Source organism: Schistocerca gregaria, chromosome 1 (assembly GCF_023897955.1).
Source record: "Schistocerca gregaria isolate iqSchGreg1 chromosome 1, iqSchGreg1.2, whole genome shotgun sequence".
NCBI lineage: Eukaryota > Metazoa > Arthropoda > Insecta > Orthoptera > Acrididae > Schistocerca > Schistocerca gregaria.
In genome coordinates, this window is record NC_064920.1 from 9,853,677 (window position 1) to 9,872,030 (window position 18,354).

The window sequence follows — 18,354 nt, forward strand, 5'->3', positions numbered from 1 at the left end:
TGTGGGACACTTTCCATCTGATTCATCCCCTGAAGCCTGTCCAGCAGAGGAGACCCTGCCAGTAGCTGTGCTACAGCTGGCGTAGGCCTCAGCTTCATGTGAACATGCAAAACTTCTCCACCCACATGCTAAGTACTTCAGTGTTGTGGAGTGTGATAATAATCTGAAGATAATCTAGTACAGAGCTCTGAGTGTGGTGACTCAAAAAGACTCGCAGACCAATCGCAAGTGCAGGCAGTGAGGTAGTGCGAATTCAGCATCCTGTGGATGGTATGTGTAGCACTATGCGATGGCATTTGGTGAGCCCTCTCTAGCAGCGGCACATGACAGACAATTTGAATGTTTCTTATGTGGAGATGAAAGTGGCAAGTGTCGTGCCAAGTGCAGTCAATGGAGACACTGTTTGAACCACTGTTTGCAGAGTACGGGTAACTTAGTCGGTGAGTAGTTGAATGCAAAAGACAAATTTCTGGGTTCGACTTCTGGTCCGGCACATAGTTTTAATCTGCCAGGAAATTTCATTTTGGTGCTTACTCCACTGAAGAGTGGAAAATTAATTCTAGAAATGAACCCCAGTGCCGTGGCTAAACCACATCTTCACAGTATCCTTTTATCTAGTAGTGCTAGTCCCACAAGTTATGCAGGAGCACTTATGTGAAGTTTCTGAGTTCAGAGAAGAGCTACTAGTCGAAGTAAAGCTATGAGATGGATCAGGGATCGTGCTCGGGTAGCTCAGTTGGAGAATGCTTGCATGTGAAAGACAAAGGATCTGGGTTTGAGTCCCTTCCATCACACAGTTGTAATCTGTCAGGAGGTTTCAAACATGGATTGGTACAAAATTACCCATCTGAAATGACACTGTAAAAAAGAAAAATTGAAAAAAATTTATGACAATCAAATTCCTGAAGAACCTCAAGTGCCTGTAGACTCCTTTACTCGTAAGCTATTTAAAAATTTTTTGCCCATGGATCTCTTACGGATTCTGTTTTCCAGCTGGTACATGTTTGAAGAACACTCAAGGCATGGCAGCCAGTTCTTATTTTAGCATTTACCTGACCAGTTTGTTCATTCCATTTCAGATAATCATGTAGCCATAAGCCCAGCATTTTGAATCCTGTACTAGTTTCAGTTGGTTGCTTATTAACTATTCCAAATGGTTGAGGTGGATTTGTTTTTTTTGTGGTGTGGAAGTTCTTGGATACAGTCTTGTTTCTGTTGGTGGTTAGTCTGTGGTTTATAGCTCAGTTGCCGAGTTGTTCAGTAGCCAAGTTCACTGCTTTCTGTACTGCTATAGTGTTGTCGCCTTTGAGGATTAAAGTTATGTCATGAAGTGACCCGATGTTATAACTCTTGCAAATCACTGTGTTATGCTGCACCTTAAGACCAACTTAAGGTTTACTAAAGTCTTTAGAGTCGAGAGGATATAGTGTGTCTCCCCTTTCACTGAAAAGCTTGATTTTATCAGGTGATGCAATCAGAGGAAGTTCAAGGTTGAAATAGATTCAACAGACCTTGGTTATCTCAATTTCACTTGAGTAAACAATCTACATTAACTTATAGTTTTCATAGCTTCAGAAAAACTCTAATATATCTGTACTACTACTTCAGAAGAGGCACAATGTCTTTTCCCTAGATTATATTCCTTGACTTCTTAAAGCAATCAAATTTTGTTACTGAAGTGTTTTCTGTGTAGACAGATAGTGTAACCGCTTCTGTTCTATCTCAAATTAAACTCTAAATTTTAACAGGGATATAAGGACTTGTTGACACTCATTCTGAATACAAAACAGAAAATCTCAGTGATAGCTAGTTACAGTCATTTGCTTCAATCATCTACAGAATGCTTACTGTTTTAAACAGGGTACTGGAGATGTCTGTACTTATCATCTGTCTGTGGGTTGAGTTCCCATCTCATATCATGAGTTCAGTATCAGCTTAATTCTCGCCGTCTTCCTTCAGTGACGACGCCAGTACAAATGGGCTTCCCTTAAGCCTCTCAGAAATCTCTCTTTTTGTTGCGTATGAATTCTCTCTCTTTTTTTATATTTTTTAATTTTTTTATGTATATAAATTGCTTGGAGTGTAATCTCTGATGGTTGTGTGAGCTAATATAGTGTGCTCTGTACTTCTCGCATCTTGGACCTCTTGGATTAGCCTAACTTTTATGGTACAAGTACCCTAAACCAAATACATCAGCATCAACCATGGTAGTGTGTGAAAATCCTTGTGCCACTGGTCTCAGAGAAATTTCCTACTTGCAGGGTAGCCAGTTCTAAGATGTTGTTATGTGGCGTTGAAGTTCAGTTTCTCTTGACAGTCCAAGTGATTCCTGTTTTATTATCAGCTCCAGCTTCATCTTACTTGTGATTTTTTTTTTTTAAATTTCCTTGGCAAATTGAATTTTTAGACAAATGTTTTGCTTGCAGCCACTTGTTGTGTAATTCATCCCATGATATTTTGCCTGTGCACCTGCCATTCATCTTCAGGTGAGCCATCAAAGACTGACAAAGTCCTGCTGTGGTCTTCACTGCGAGTATTCTGTACGTGTATCAATATCAAGTTGGCAGGCAGACCTCACTTCGAGGCAGCAGTGCCCGTACTGGTGGAGCTGCGGAACTCAGCTGTCCTCTGCATTACAACTCGCCAAGCCGTTGGTGCACTCTGTTGTCTTCAGGTAGAACAAATTGTGGAGATGATGGAGTTCCATACATTGTCCAACTGGTAGCTACTATCACAGCTCATCAGCTTTTCCGCCAGGTGTATTTCCACGGAATCTTTAATGACGGAATCCCAAAAAAGATGTTTGTGTGGTCAGAATCATAGATCTGTCATACCCCATTGAATGTCCGGTGGTAATATAGTGATTGGCAATAGCAGACTTGCTTGGCGGCAAAAGGCAAATGCAATGTTGATATTCAATGCAGCATTCTTTTACAGTGCGTGCAGTCTGTCCATATCAACAAGGTATTTTGTGAATTCCTGCCTTCCACGTTTATATGTCATCCTTTACTGATTCCGAAAAGTCTGCAGCCTCAGATGGTGGATGGAAAATCAGTTGCACCTTGAAACTTCCTGGCAGATTAAACCTGTGCGCCGGGCCGAGACTTGAACTCGGGACCTTCTGCAAGGTTCGCAGGAGAGCTTCTGTAAAGTTTGGAAAGTAGGAGACGAGGTACTGGCAGAAGTAAAGCTGTGAGGACGGGGCGTGAGTCGTTCTTGGGTAGCTGAGTTGGTAGAGCACTTGCCCGCGGAAGGCAAAGGTCCCGTGTTCGAGTCTCGGTCCGGCACACAGTTTTAATCTGCCAGGAAGTTCCATATCAGCGCACACTCCGCTGCAGAGTGAAAATCTCATTCTGCACTTTCACCTTTCGTTTACAGATAATTCTTGTTATTTTAAATGAAATGTTGTCCATAAAAGCAAGAAAAGCTAAAGATTTTGCTGGCATGCTCTCCTCTTTATTCACTTCCTGGTTCTTGCTTTTAACTGACAGTGCACCATTAATCTGCTGAGTGGAATATCCATTTTTTTCGAACACTGTCTTTAGGTGGGCAGTCTATTTAGGCAAGCTGTCTATCCTGAGACTGTGTGAGCTCTGTGTACAGGAGTTGTAAGCACACTCACAGTTTGGGATTGGTGATGTCAATTTGACACTTGCAAATACAAATCAGTGTGAGTGGGCTTACTATAAACTGAATGCCCCAGAGAGTCTTAACCGAGACATCCAAGAAAGGCAGATAACCACCGTTTCCTTAATGAAACAAATGTTGTTATGAATGGAGTTGAGGTGGTGCAGGAACTCCATCAATTTATCTCCTCCATGAGACCAACTATGAAAGTATCGTGCACATACTTCCAGAATACAGTTGGTTTAAGAGTAGCTATTTCAAGTGCTCTCCCCTTGAAATCGTCCTTAAAAATATTGGCCACCAGTGGAGACAAAGAGCTGCTTATGGTGATGCATTCAATCTGTTTAAAATATTCTTGGTTGAACATAAAATAGCTTGAGAATAGAGCATGCTGGAACAAGGCAGTGATGTCAATGTGAAACTTTTTACCAAAGCATCTGTGAGTTGGCCTTTGTAAAAAGTGAAACCACATCAAATCTAAGCAAAGTGTCAGAACTGTTTAGATGGAGACCACCCAAGTCTGTTGATAAAGTCAGCCAAGTTACAGATATGACGTGAGCATGTGCCCACCAGTGGTCTCGGCAAAGATGTGAAATGTTTGGCTAAATCATATGTAGGAACTCTAGTGTTGCTCAATATTGGGAATACTGAATTGTTTGAAGGCCGTACAGTCTTAGTGGCACACAACCGTGTGATATTAATCTCTTGATGATGTCTTGAGGTAAGGAGGATGAATTTAGATCTGCAGAAGTTTTCTGTTGCACACATATTGTTGGGCTTTAATCAGTCCTTCTATAGGTAGAGTCACTTAGCAGACTACACTGCTTATCATTGTACACACTGTGAAGTAACAAAACATTTGCATTAACAAGCGTTCAGTACCACTACACCAGGGTCTACTCATAGATTTTGTAGTGCAGTCCTTTCTGCAGAGGTTAAGTTACTACATTGAGGCAGAGGTTTCAAAATAACATGGAAAGTTTCCTTTCTTATTTATTTTGCAGTATACGAAGGAAGGCCTCATACAGTCTCTTCAACACCACTCACAAAACTTATTAACGGCTGTACTCTAGGTGCAGGTGCAAAACTGAGTACCTTGCTTAATACAGAGAGCATTGTGTCATCAAAATTTTTCTCCACGAAATTGACACTGGAATCTCACACAGTTAATTCTCGTGGCGACAGTTGCTGTGACAACAGATGACCCAATTTTGATGTCGAGTGAAAACTTGCGTGTAAGGTCTTTCGGAATTTTTTGTTTTGTTTTGCTACCTATTTAACTTTTTGTTAATAAAATTATCGTATATTACTTTCCGTTCTTGCCTCGTGTGTTGCAGGATGGAGCAAGTCTTTGTCAGTCTTCAATGCTTCACAGGAAGACGACAGGCAGGTGCCCAGTTGAGATATTGTGTGATGAAATAAATGAACTGGAAATTTGTTTGAACATTCAATTCACTGGGAAAATTTTAAAATTCGCGTCAGATGCCTTTATATGGAGAAGATGGCCTCGTTTGTTTGAAGTTTCGGCAGAGTGGTAAGAGAGCAAAGCTGTTAAATTCTCTAACTTTTTTATTGAGATATTGGCACCATGACATAATACAAAAATTTGCCAAAGTGATGCATTTTTAGTAAGACTGCTGCTGCATGAAAGATTACTGATAAGTCTAGTCATGCTATTGTGAAAGAGAGGACTTGCTATACAAGACAAAAAATGTTTCAGAAGAATTGTACGAATTATATTTAAAGGTTGCATCACATCTTTCTCCCATATCATGGGATTAGGTTGATGGAATGACTTCAGCCAAATTTGATCGGATCCATAAGGACGCAAGTTTTTGGCATATGTAAAAATTTTGACTACTTGTTGCCACAGCATTCGTCACCACAAGAGTTTAATGAATGACATTCCGTTGTCAATTTCATGAAGAAAAATTCGGATGATGCGATTCTGTCTGTATAAACCTAGGCACTAAATTTTGCATATGTATCTAGAGCACTATCTTTAATAAAATTTGTGAGTGGTGTTGAAGAAGCTGTACAATACCTACCTTTGTATGCTGCAGAAAAACTAAGGTGGGAAACTTTCTGGGCTCCTTTGAGAGCTCCTCCTCAGTGTCATAACTTAACCTCTGCAGATGGAGCTGCATTACAAAATCTGTGAGAGAACCCTCGTGTAGTGGTACTGGAAGCTGATAAAGGTAATGTGTTTTGTTACTTTGTAGTGCATATGATGATAAGATAAATGGTCTGCTAAGTGACTCTACCTATAGGAGGATTGATTACGACCCTACAGGACTCGTGCAATGGAATAGTTCTGCATTACAGAATTTCTCCCCCTGACTTCGAATTCATCACAAGGTTAAGACCAAACAGTTTGTGTACCACAAAGAATGTATGGCCTTCCAAAAATTCATAACGCTTGCTCTGTTATGTCCAACAGTAAGCAACATTGCTGCTCCTACATATGAGTTAGCTGAAAGACTTTCATCTTTGCTGGGGCCATTGGTGTGCAATTGCTCAGGTCACATCCATAACTCAGCTGACTTTATCAATAGGCTGGGGACTCTCCATCTAAACAGTTCTGACAGTATGGTTTGCATTGATGTGGTAACACATGTAACAAAAGTCCCTCTCGCAGATTCTTTGGTACTAATTGGTAAAAAGTTTCAAGTGCGTCACTGCTTTGTTTTGGGATGCTGTGTCCTCAACCAATTTTATGTTCAACCAGAAATATTTTGAACAGGCTGATGGCATTGCCATGGGTAGCCCTTTATCACTCTTGGTGGCCACTGTTTTTATGGAGGATTTCGAGGGGAGAGTGCTTGAATCTGTAAGCTAACTGCATTTTGGAGGTTTGTGGATGATACTTTCATAGTGTGGCCTCATAGAGAAGATAAAATAATGTATAGATATGGACGTACACCAATAAACAGAATACACATAGCATCTACTGTGCAAGGTGACGCAGTGGTTAGCACACGGGACTTGTACCTGGGAGGATGACGGTTCAGACCCATGTCTAGCCGTACTGATTTAGATTTTCGATGATTTCCCTAAATCGCTTCAGGCATATGCAAGTATGGTTCCTTAGAAAGGGCATGGCCGATTTCTTCCTTATCCTTCCCTAATCCGACGGGACCAATGACTTCACTGTTTGATTCTCTCTCCCAAATCAACCAACCAAGCTACCAACCACATAGCATGTAATTAATAAATCTCTATTAGTTTAAATCTTGCCAAAATTATTTAATGACAAGAAGAATCAACAAACACTAAGATAAAAAATAACATCCACCAGAGAAACATCTCATGCACTCCGACACCACATTGTGCTAGTGGACAGAAAAAATTGTGAACAACAGACAGAAACACCCCCCCCCCCTCCTCCCCATTGTTCCTTAAAGTGCGGAAGCTGTGGAAGGTCTTGATACTCAGATGTAATCCAACGGACAGCTCTTGTGTGTGTGTCAGGTGTCTAGAGAGTGATGACAGTGTTGTTTGCAGCGGTGATGCACCCGTTATTTGTTATTGCTGCCTTGAACAACATGCTAGTCAGGTCGTTCACTGTGCCTTGATGCATAAGATATCAGAGGTCGGTGCAGTTAAACTCTTGTTGGATGATGCTGTCAGACAATAGCTCTTTTCAAATGCCATTGTATAATATGTCCATGGTGTACATGTCTGAATCCAGCACCAGAAAAGTGGCAGTATATGGCAGTTGTAAGGTTGGCTTGGCTGAGTTTGTTCAAAATATTACATGAGAGCAATAATGTAAGTCTTCATTCAGACAAACACCTTATGTCCTCCATGGCAGGAAGGTATATATTTGTGCACCCCCTCTGCGTGCCTGGGTGTTAGAATAGGCCAGACGTATTCCTGCCTAGACTTCAAGAAGTATATAATAGTTGTTTACACCGATGGCTCAATGACTGATGGTAATATTGGCTTCGCCAATGTCCACAGAGCCCATACTGAACAGCATTCTTTGCCCATTGGTTGCAGTGTATTCACTGCAGAGCTTGTGGCCGTGTCTTCTGCACTTCAGTACATTCGTTCTTGTTCTGGTGAGTCTTTTCTTCTCTGTTCTCCTGCCTGAGCCCCTTAAAAGCCTTCGACCAGTGCTACCCTTGCCATCCTTTGGTAGTGAACATTCAGGAGTCTATCTCTGCCCCTTAATGGTCCAGTCGTTCAGTGTTGTTTGTGTGGACCCCAAGACACATCGGAATCCCAGGCAACAAACTTGCTGACAGTCCGGAGATGGCCAGCTCCGAAACTGATTCGCATTCTGTCTTACACCACAGTGTTTTTCGGCTTTAGGAGATGGAGTGGAATAACAGTATGCACAACAAACTACATGTCATTAAGGAGACTGCAAATGTGTGGAAGACGTCCCTACGGGCTTCTCACAGGGAACCAGTTTTCCTTTGACGGCTCCGCTTTGGCCTCTCATGGCTCACACATGGTTACCTCCTCCATCATGAGGACCCACCTCAGTGTCGCTCTGGCTCCCATATGACAGTTGTCAACCTCTCACTGATAGACACTCTGCGGCGGACTTTTAACTTTCCCAGCACTATATAGCTTTGGTGTTGGGTGACAATGCCTCAACAGCAGCTTTATTTTTACATTTTATTTGTGAGAGTGGTTTTTGTCATTTGATCTGAGTTTTAGTGTATGTCCTTTGTCCCGTGTCATCCACCCTAGGGCTTTTAGGGTGGAGGTTTTAATGTGTTTCAGAGTGGTTGGCTTCTCCTTTATCATTCTTGTGGTCAGCCAGCCATGGTAATTTGCTTTCTTATTTTTAATCTCTTCTCCCTGTTTCTTGTGTGTCTCTGTGGTTTTCTTGTCCTGTTTTGTCCATTGTAGTGTTTGTTGTCCTCCTGTTTTTCTTCTGGCTCTTCCTTTCTTCTGTTATTGTGCCATCCGTCTTCTTTGTTTTCTTCTTTCCCTTAGGTAATTGTTCTACTAGGAACAAGGGGCTGATGACCTCGCACAGTTTGGCCCCTTTCCCCCCACCCCAGCCACTCCCGTCTTCAACCAAACAACCAACCAACTACATTTGTGCAGTGACCTTTTGTCTGCTGCACCTGCTGTGTGAGGTCCTCTGAGTTTGGCAGTGTGGTTGGTACTAAATAGCTTACCAGAATCTGCTGCTTTTCTCTGTAAACCTCGTCAGCCACTGACGCACCAGTGTCGTGTTCATGAGCTGTTCACAGACCTAACAACACTAATGGTAATCTTATCCCCATCTCTTTCGATTACACTACAGTGCCCCTTTTAGATTTCTCTGTCGTCATTTCACCATACCATTATGGAGAGGGGGAGATAACTAAGATAGCTAGTCGGGGTTTTGTGGCTTCGGCAACCACATATTTTGGCCAACTCAAGGAACAGTTTGGACTCAAACTGATGTCTTTGATCAGTTGTAATACGGAGGGGCATCCTAAATGTGTGATCCATGTACACAGAAATATCTTCACTGTACTTTTGGCTGATATCAGCTATTGTAGTTGCCTCTGCTCACATTGTACACCTGTCTGTGCCCATAAATAAATACGTGGAAGAGATCTGAACAGTTTCACATGAAATTGTGTAACTCTAGTAGAGGTACCTGAAAATTTCCACCATCAGCATGTATATGTTGCCCCATCTTACTTTGCTGATAAGGAGTGAAGGAACTTAGACAAAGGCATATGTGTCCATTCACACTGAGCAGCGCAAGACAGCCTGTCAGGAACTTGATTATGTCGTTGGCCCCCGGGTGCGACAGGCGGTGGACACTGCTGAATGGTGTCTTTTGTAACTTCTCTGAAATGAATGGACTTGGCTTGCCTTGTGAAACGTTGCACCACAGCTTCAGCATAGAGTTAGGCACTAGAATTTGTTTGAATGTCAGACCTGTAGAGAGGTCATTCAACAGTTGCTGCAGTTCTGAATCCATAGTCTGTTCCATAGTGAGCTCATCATAGTCCATAACATATTTTACAGACTATAAGACACTCCCAAAATTCAGGTGCATCTCATACTTGAAGTTAATATAAGAATGTCATTCCTGCCATTCTTAAAAATTTACAAAAATTCAATGCTGCAGGAATGTTTTCTCTGTCTGGCAATGTTGGTTTCAACTGGCAGCAGCATTGCACTGATATGATGAACATAAGTTGCAGTTATTCACAAGCTTTCTAACATTGGCTCCCTCGTGCCCTGCCATCCATCACAAACTCGGAACAGCAAATAGACTATGATGTGTCACTGCAGTCTACAGTGCTAGTGAATATGAATTGAAAGTGATTTGTGTTATTGGTAACAGTACAATATATTTGTTAATATCTAGTTTCATAACGGAAAAACTGAAAGTGGTGTGGGCTATAAATTGAAAGTAATAGCAAATGCAGAACATCATGGAAACAGATCAGCTGAACGGCATTTTTGACCCTTCACCAGCAGAAAAAAACACTCACAATTGGTTGGCAAGTAAAGAAGAACTGAAAAAAAGAGGAACACCAAATGTGCAAATAGAGACTGAATGTAACTAGAATATGACATACTGAAATGGATTCAAGGACACTGTTAAATGGCTTTGCAATTAATACAAAAATCATTCAAATATGTGCTCTTAAGCTAGTGCTGCAGCAGAACTCAGCAGATCTCAAGGGTGGAGTAGGTTAGTGCTACAGGGTTATAAAACGTCATGGACTTTTCATGTGAACCAAAACCAAAATACCTTAGACAATGCCACAAGAGTATGAAGGGAGAATATTGTCTTTCCATCACTTTATTATTCAGCATTGAAAGATAACAAGGTAGAACTAAGCCAAATAGCAAATATGGACAAAACTACTCTGACATTTGATGTGCTGAGTGACAGAACTGTTGGCATGAAAGGTGCTAAAACTGTAACTATAAAAACCAGTGGAAATGAAAAAAATGCACTATGCTGTTGTCCTTTCATGTCATTCTGATGGTACTAGACTTAATCCAGTGATCATTTTCAAGTATAAAACAATGTAAAAAGCTTCTGAACTACCAGCAGGTGGTGGTGTTCATGTACATGACAAGAGCTGAATGGACGAGACTGGTATGAGATTGTGGATTAACAGTGTGTGGGAGAGAGAGAAGGGAGAAAGAAAGATGCTTTATTGGAGAAGAGTTGTATTCTTGTGCTAGATCAGTTTAGTAGTCATTTGAAAAATTCTTAGTATATCTCCCTGCGACCCGCGGGGTTAGAATAGTCCTGAGGTATTCTTGCCTGTCGTAAGAGGTTACTAAATGGAGTCTCACACGTTTCGGCCTTTATGTAATCGTCCCCTGTAGCGTTTGACCTCCATTTTTAAAAATTTTACCAAAGAGCGAGCCAATTGGGGAAGGGCGCCTTGCATAGTGCATCGTGTCCATCATGCATTAAGATCTTTAGCCCACTTTCTCATTGTGGCATTGTCCCACTCATCCTCCATCTCTTGAGCAAGGACACCTTCCTGGGTGCGATTTGCTCCACCCACTATGCAATGCCGTTTTCTGCACCGATGATGACCATGGAATTCTTTGCACCTCATATCCAGCACGGTAGCCAGTCCGTTGTGTTGGGGCTGCCATGTACCCTGTTGGTTGTAGCCCCTGACCACACAGGGATCGCTCTGCTGATGATGCCTGCACCATTAACTCCCCGCGTATGTCGAGGAGTAGATGCCCATCTTCCTGGGGCATCAGGACTCCTGGCAATGGCCATCCTGCCAGGTGGCCTTTGCTGCGGCTAGGTGGCACCCGTGGGGAGGGCCCCTGGTCGGAGTGGGTGGCATCAGGGCGGATGATACGCCATGGAGTGTACCACGTCATCACTTGCTGGTGGTCTAACGCCAGGAGTCTCTAAGCGTTCCTAGTCTCAGTACAATGCAAGGAAGTATGATCCTAAATCGTTCCCCTCCCTGGCCACACAATGGGAGGAATGCCAGTCTAAGGATGGCAACGAACCTTATTCACCCTGGTACCTCGTGTATACGAGAGCTGATGGAGTCTTCTTTATCTTGATGAAGCCTCAGTTTTTGTAGAGCATTTTGAGGACAATTTTGCGGAGATGGAGGGCTTTTCCAAAATGTGGTCAAGGTCTGTTTTGATAAAAACGGCATCCTCTGCCCAGTCATGAGCATTACTCACTTGTGACAAGCTGGGGGATGTTTCCGTTACCATCATGCCTCATAAGAGCTTAAATATGGTCTCGGGTATTATATTCCACAGGGACCTTTTTTTGCAGTCTGACAATGAGCTGCTTGCAAACTTAGAGCGACGAGGAGTTCGTTTTGTCCGGCGCATCCATCAGGGACTGAGGGATAGCCAGGTGGCCAGCGATGCCTTCATCTTGTCCTTCGAGGTTGACACATTATCCGAGAAGGTCAAGGTGATGGTCTACTGCTGTGATGTCAAGCCATATATCCCTTGCCCAATGCGGTGCTTAAGTGCTGGAAGTTTGGACATATGTCTTTCCACTGTGTCTCTTACAAACAGCCCATTGAAGACTGGCTTATGAACTCTATACAATGGAAGTGTCTTTGAGAGCAATTATCTCTTGTGTTTTTAAAGGCAGACATTATGGGTTTGTGGTCTGTAAATATGCTCTCTGATCTTGCTTCTATTTGTGGTCAGAAGTATCTGGTTGCTTCATAATCTCCAATAGTTCCCTGTCATACATGCTCCACTGCTGTTGTAATGGAGAAAAAAAATGCAGTGGGGGCCATTGCCGTTGTACAAACTGGTGAAGTGCTGGATCAGTTGACAAATCACTCACATGTACAACAGTAGAGCTACTGTGTGTAGTAAACTGGGTGGGCCAGCAACACCACTGCTTGTAGATCACTAAATGCTTTGTCCATTTCTGTTGTCCACCTAATTGTTTGCCTACCCTTGGTATTGCATCCCTCGAGTGCATCGGTGAATGGTTTTTGCACTGTAGCTGTTGCTGGGAGATGACATCAATAAAAATTTATTTCTTCCATATATTGTCTCAACTCTTGGTGGACTGACAGCTTCGACAGATACTGTGCCGCCATGATCTTCTGTGGCAGATGCAATATACCATCGGGTGATACAGTATGTCTGAGAAGAGTGACTTGGTTCTTGTGCACGATACATTTATTTTTGTTTAACGCTACTCTGTTGTCAAAGAGGCACCTGTGAACTTGACATAGGTGCTGTTCATGCGTTTGAGTATATGGAGAGAAGACTAAGTGTCATTGAGATAAACAAAACAAAATTCCATTCCCATTATCACTTTGTCAATAAAACACTGCCAAGTCTGTGCTACATTCTTAAGCCCAAAAGGCATAAATAGAAATGTGAGTAACCTGAATGGTATTGCCACTGCTGTCTTTAGAAAGTCACTTGGAGTTACTAGTATCTGGTTTATGCTTTCTTGCAGTCAAGAAAGCTACAAATTTTTCCACCAGCCAGAGCTGTACATTAGGAACTGGATACCTATATGGAATGGTCCTTGTTTAATGCCTGGTAATTCCCACATGGCTTCCACGATCCATCCTTCTTGCGGTGAAGTCTATGGGCTAGCTGACTGGCAAATTACTACCTACTCTAAAATTTTTTTGAATACTGCCATTTTTTTGTCAGCATCTCTTGTGAAATTCTACATGCTCATCATGAAACTAGTTGTGCCAACACGACATTCTCCTCAGTGAATATGCATGCTGTTGGTGTTCCATGCCTAGCCTCCCATCCTATGTCTCTTTCTTCTCTTTGGGAACATTATTCCATTATTTTATCTGTTAGTGTAAACAATGAATTGTTTGGCATGTGTGCTTGATCATTCAACAGGGATTTCCTTTCTGCTTTGGTTTTCTGTATGAGGTAATTTTCTTGCAGGATTTATTGTTGTGATTGGTTTGTGGTCATGTTCTCTTGGGTGTTCTACAAATGTGTCCCATACTTCCATGCTCTCATGTGTTCTTTGTATCCGACATAAATGTTCTACCTGTTTGTCCTATATATCTGCCTTCACGAACATTACATATTAGATGATATATATCTACTTTCTGGTATATGTCTGCTTGTGTCTGTGTATGTGCGGATGGATATGTGTGTGTGTATGCACGCGCGCGAGTGTACGCCTGTCCTTTTTTCCCCCTAAGGTAAGTCTTTCCGCTCCCAGGGTTGGAAAGACTCCTTACCCTCTCCCTTAAAACTCACATCCTTTCGTCTTTCCCTCTCCTTCCCTCTTTCCTGAAGAAGCAACCGTCGGTTGCGAAAGCTAGAAATTCTGTGTGTGTGTTTGTGTGTTTTATTTATTGTGCCTGTCTTTCCCGCTTGGTAAGTCTTGGAATCTTTGTTTTTGATACTATTGTAACCATGTTTTGTGCTATCTGCATTATTATATCCATTTGTGTGTGTGTGTGTGTGTGTGTGTGTGTGTGTGTGTGTGTGTGTGTGTGTGAACGGCATGTGTTGAAGTGCTGCGTGCTTTTGTGAGTGTGGGTGGTTCGAGAATTGGAGAACGATAATGTATCTTGCAATGGGTTTATGGTAAATTTCAAACATATGCTTATTGTTTTGTTTCTTGATTGTTATATCCAGAAAGTTAATTTGGTCATTCTGTTCTCTTTCAGTTGTGAATTTTGTATTTTTATGTACCTTGTTGATGCCAGTGTGTAGCTTTTCAATTTTTGTTTGTGGTTCATCTTTTAAGCAAAGGGTATATCAATATACCTGAACAATTACAAATGTTGTATTCTTTTGCTACTATTTTTGTGAAAATGATCTGTTCAATGTGGTTTACAAAAATATTTGCTAAGGCTCCTGAAACTGGGGACACCATTGGTTATCCATCTTTTGTAAATACGTTTCATTATTGAATTGGAAGTAATTTTGTTCTGTTATGAGCTTTATTAATGTGCACATTTCCTAAATCTGTTCATCAGGGAGTTGTCTATATGTTTTCAGGTTCTTATCTATGATTTCTATGTTGTCTAGCACTGGTATGTTGGAATACATGCTTCCTATATCAAATGAGAGGAGTGTAGCTTTGTCTGGGATTTTTTATATCTTTTATTTTTTGTATTAGCTGTGTAGTGTTTGTAATGCTCCTGTCTCCTTGTACTTAGATATTTTCAGACAGTAATTTCAACATGTATCCTGGAAGCCTGGAAGTGGGGGATTTTTGGAAATCCAGTGTTGATCTCACAGCAGGATTCGGTCTGTGATATTTGGTTGGGTTCGGCGGACAGATGCAGTGGGATTAATCTGTGTCATCTTTCTTTTCTCTGTGTTAGCCAGTATAATGTCTATATTTTTCAGAGTTTTTTTAAAATCTGGAATCTGTTGTTGGATCTGATTTTAATTTTGTAATGTTATTTTGTGAGATGAATTCTTGTGTTTTTTCAATGTATTGTTCTTTGTACCCCTGTGTTCTCCTTGTCTGCTTTTGAAATGGTAACATTTTCATTTTGAAGTTTTCTCCTAAATTTTCTGAGTGTTGCAGATTTTGTGTGTTTGTTGTTTTTGTGTTATTGTGTTTTTATACTGGCTATTATGTTAAGGATTTCTTTTTTTGCTAGTTCTCTAGTTACTCCAATGTTGACACTGCTGTTTTCATCCCCTCTTCCCCTGTCAAGACATTTTCTTCTTCTATAACTAGATTTTCTCTGTAATTTGCATTGTATTTTAATCCTATCTCCAATGGCTGTCTTTTTTACTGTTTATTTTGTATGTATAAGGTTTTGTGTTAAGGCATTTTATTGTGACTGGAGTTTTTTGAGTTGGCCGATCTTTCTTCTATGAACTGTTTTCATTCTTTGTACAGCAAGTTTTGTGTACCCCTCAACCTTGTTGATAAGATGGAAGAAAACTGTCATATTATTAATGGTGTCTGCAAGTTGTAAATGTGTCTTATATAACTCGTAATTCAGCTCTTGTTTTGTAGAGTATAGGGATTTCATTTCATATTTTAACCATGTCTTCTGAACAGCATGCATGCTGTTTGAGCACTAGGTGAACTGTTTTTAATCTTTACATTGATATATTTAGGTACACGATCATTACATTTGCATATGTTGTTGAATTTTATGTGTTGTATGGTTTTACCGTTGTTCAGATGAAGTCTTTCGAATTTCTGGTATAGACCACATGGAAGTGCCTGGAGTGGCATAAATAATAAATTTGTTTGCATGACCCTCCTCCGCAGCAAGCACAGAGATACTTGTTTTGTAAATAAAACTACCTTTTCTTGCTGCAACATTATTTATTTTTCCTAGACACATTTTACCTTTTTCTTGCTTTAAGAAGGCATTTTAAGTGGGATATATAGTGATACAGTTTTGTCAATTTTAGATTATCAAACAGTTCATGACACGGTTTTTATGTAATTATGCAATTACGTACAGTTTGCTTATTTATTTATTTACACGTCTAGTTCCATAGGATCAAATTAAGGAGCAAATCTCGAAGGTCATGGAACATGTCAGTACATTACAATATAAAAAAAATAGATAATATAAAATGTTTATGAATCCAAAAAAAGTCCAACTATAAGTTTACGTAAACGCAATCAACAAAGTAGGAATCAGCTTATTTTTTCAAGGAACTCCTCGACAGGATAGAAGCAGTGACCCACAAGGAAAAGCTTTCATTTTGATTTGAAAGTGTGTGGATTACTGCTAAGATTTATGAATTCTTGTAGCAGCTTACTGAAAATTGATGCAACAGTATACTGCACACCTTTCTGCACAAGAGTTAAGGAAGTGCATTCCAAATGCAGATTGGATTTTTGCTTGGTGTTAACTGGGTGAAAGCTGCTAATTCTTGGGAATAAGCCGTGGGACGAAAAAATTAACAGGCAGCCGACACTGCCTGCCAAGGCTTGGCCATAACAAGAAAAATGAAGTTACCGTTTGAAAACTCACAATCCCCTACTGTCTGGCTCATCCTTACACTCCACCCCCTTCTGTGGGAGCGGAGAACGTAAGTGAATTTGCTTAAAAAGTAAGTTATTTAGATGTAGATCATTTTAGGTTGCAAAACAAACAACTGTATACTTTACTTAAGTATTAAAGGCTCCCACAGAAGACGGCAAGGGGCATAGGTTAACTGTGGGAGGGTGTAGAGACTCTAAAGAGCTCCTAGGGGTCACATTAGGACTTACACATGTCAACAATATTATGTGTTTACAAAAACAAATATTATAAAAAATCAAAACAATTTACACTTGTGACAAGTGAGAAGCAAATAAATTGAGATATAATCATTTGAAATAGGCATATATGCCGATTCTCTTTTCTCGTAAAGTAAGTTAAAAAAAAAAAATGGTCATATCACCACTGGAGTCGCTCACAGGGCGAGTGGTGTGAGGCGGCGTGGCACGTTGTCCTCAGTGGGCTGTGCGCAAGCTGCCGGCCATGGCCACGCCCCCGCACTGAAACTCAGTGTGAGGGGAGATTCACACATCTAAAAACGGGAGTTAACACTAAGGGAACACTTCACTGCATTGCAGTGGTAGGTAACACAGTTACACTCTTAAGACTAAGGGAGGGCACATACCTGATAGGTTCTTATTCTCTCTCTCTCTCTCTCTCTCTCTCTCTCTCTCCCTCTCTCCCTCTCTCCCTCTCTCTCTCTCCCTCCCTCCCTCCCTCCCTCCCTCCCTCCCTCCCTCCCTCCCTCCCTCCCTCCCTCCCTCCCTCCCTCCCTCCCTCCCTCCCTTTTTTTTGTTTTTTTCGTAGTACAATAATAAGAATAACAGAGACCAGGGTTACGGTGGCACTGGGTATAATGGTTATATATAGTTTAGTGGCTGTTTGCCACGATCGTAAGAAATTTGCCCTTGCTCGTGTTTTAAAAGGTCACCAATTGACATTAAAAGGTGATCATTTGATACATTAGATGTTGTTGTTGTTGTCTTCAGTCCTGAGACTGGTTTGATGCAGCTCTCCATGCTACTCTATCCTGTGCAAGCTGCTTCATCTCCCAGTACCTACTACAACCTACATCCTTCTGAATCTGCTTAGTGTACTCATCTCTCCGTCTCCCTCTATGATTTTTACCCTCCACGCTGCCCTCCAATGCTAAATTTGTGATCCCGTGATGCCTCAAAACATGTCCTACCAACCGATCCTTTCTTCTAGTCAAGTTGTGCCACAAACTTCTCTTTTCCCCAATCCTATTCAATACCTCCTCATTAGTTACGTGATCTATCCACCTTATCTTCAATATTCTTCTGTAGCACCACATTTCGAAAGCTTCTATTCTCTTCTAGTCCAAACTATTTATCGTCCATGTTTCACTTCCATACATGGCTACACTCCAAACAAATACTTTCAGAAACGACTTCCTGATACATAAATCTATATTCGATGTTAACAAATTTCTCTTCTTCAGAAACGCTTTCCTTGCCATTGCCAGTCTACATTTTATATCCTCTCTACTTCGACCATCATCAGTTATTTTACTTCCTAAATAGCAAAACTCCTTTACTACTTTAAGTGTCTCATTTCCTAATCTAATTCCCTCAGCATCACCCGATTTAATTTGACTACATTCCATTATCCTCGTTTTGCTTTTGTTGATGTTCATCTTATATCCTCCTTTCAAGACATTGTTCATTCCGTTCAACTGCTCTCCCAAGTCCTTTGCCGTCTCTGACAGAATTACAATGTCATCGGCGAACCTCAAAGTTTTTACTTCGTCTCCATGAGTTTTAATACCTACTCCAAATTTTTCTTTTGTTTCCTTTACTGC

General features: G+C 41.1%; 1 protein-coding gene across 4 annotated transcripts in view; it reads left to right on the top strand.

Moving 5' to 3' along the window:
• Positions 1 to 18,354, top strand: part of LOC126322565 (putative FERM domain-containing protein FRMD8P1) — a 327,086-nt gene that overhangs the window by 14,337 nt on the left and 294,395 nt on the right. For 2 of the 4 annotated variants that reach the window (XM_049994510.1, XM_049994577.1), the window contains one exon: positions 4,965 to 5,161. The exons of the other annotated variants lie outside the window; for them this stretch is intronic. The gene's annotated coding sequence lies outside the window, so the exon portion shown is untranslated. The remainder of the gene's footprint in view (positions 1 to 4,964; positions 5,162 to 18,354) is intronic. 4 annotated transcript variants of the gene reach the window in all.